This window comes from Chinchilla lanigera, unplaced genomic scaffold, assembly GCF_000276665.1.
Source record: "Chinchilla lanigera isolate Chin_1 unplaced genomic scaffold, ChiLan1.0 scaffold00002, whole genome shotgun sequence".
NCBI classification, from domain to species: Eukaryota; Metazoa; Chordata; class Mammalia; order Rodentia; family Chinchillidae; genus Chinchilla; species Chinchilla lanigera.
The window spans coordinates 3,094,740-3,096,438 of NW_004955403.1; positions in this window are offsets into that span (position 1 = coordinate 3,094,740).

Here is a 1,699-nt window from a genome sequence, read left to right on the forward strand (position 1 = left end):
GGCGGGGTGGGGCGGCGGGCTCCCGCGGACAGCTTCCGTGCGCGCCGGGGGCCTCCGCCTTGTGTGTTGTCCAAAGCGAAGGCAAAGCCGGGACAGACGCGTGGCAGTGTTTACTGCTTCAGGGCCGCCCCGGGGCACGCCGGGTGTTCCAGGTCGCTCCAAGCTCGCAGTGAGACCTGACTCAGAAAGGAAAGACGTTAGCCTTTGTAATTGTACTTAGGGTTATTTAAGTCTTTCTTTGAGACTCATACAGAAGTGTTTTATGGTCTTCTTCTTCTTTTTTTTTTTTTTTTGGTCTTTTTGAGACAGGATCTCTCTACGCGGTTGAGGCTGGCCTTGAGCTCACTTTGGAGCCCAGGTTGGTCTCAAACTCACCAACGATCCTCCTGCCTCAGCCTCCCAAGTGCTGCGATTACAGGTGTGCGCCACCACGCCCGGCTTATTCAAAGTATTTAGAGATAAAATGATGTCTGTGATTTGTTTTAAAATAATCTTGGGGGCAACAAATAAAATTGATCATATGTTTATAGTTACTGAGCTATGGGTACGTAGGGAGTTTTTCATAGTCACATAAAAATTTTGTGAATATTTGACACCTTCCCTAATAAAATATTTTGTATCTGTGTCCTTTTGTTTCTGTCTTCCTCCGCTCTTTCCACATGAACCCTGCTAATGGACTTACATTTAGTGTCACACTTTGTTACTTTTTGCTCATTCTTCAAAACCCTAAATACGTACGCAATGGAACCTAGAAAACTTCAAGTGGATACAAATGGCGCTGACTCTTAGTAGTAATACTGTTTTTATTTATTTTCTTGTGAGACAAAGTCTCACTATGTAGCCCAGGCTGGCCTCAGGCTCAGCGGTCCTCTTGCCCCATCCTTCCAGGTGCTAGGATTAAAGGTGTACGCCTCCATGCCTGGCTAAGAAATACTGGTTTTAATCAATCTTTCAGTCAAGTATGGGATTAATTTTAGCCACAAAACGAGATCTTTATGTAAACATTATATATTTTTCCTGAAATAAAACAAATTTTATTTTTATTCTTTTTGGTGCTGAGGATTGAACCCAGTACCTTACACATGCAAAGTACATTCCCTATCACTGTGCTACACCCAACACTACCAAATTTTAAACGTTAACAATTTCATTACTGGCACCTCTGTGATCAACAGAATACTCTCAGCATGCTCAATGGTTTTATACAGGCAATATCTTTGGTAAATATTTGTTTTTAAAAATAGCCAGGCGTGGTGGGGCATGCCTATAACCCCAGCACTCTGGAGGCAGAGGCAGAAGGATTGCTGTGAGTTCGAGACTAGCCTGGGCTACAAAGTGAGCTCAAGGCCAGCCTGGACTGCATAGCGTGTCCCTGTCTCGAATAAAAAATAAATAAATAAAAAATAAAAATGCCTTCAAAGGGCCAGGGATATAGCTCAGTGGCACAGTGCCTGCCTGGCAAGTGGGAGGTTCTGAGTTCAATTCCCAGTACCAAAAAAAAAACCTTCAAAGAAATTCCACTTTTTGGATTTTCCTCCTGAAGAAACCAACAGCCTCATTCTCCCTTCCCCTTCTTTCCAATAAAAATTCTCCTAACCTCTTCCTTTTGGTTCACAACTTCAAGATTCATGAATATTGAGACCACAAATGTGGTTCATTGAGAATTAGCTTTCGTATTTTGGAGGTTCCCCTGAGATAG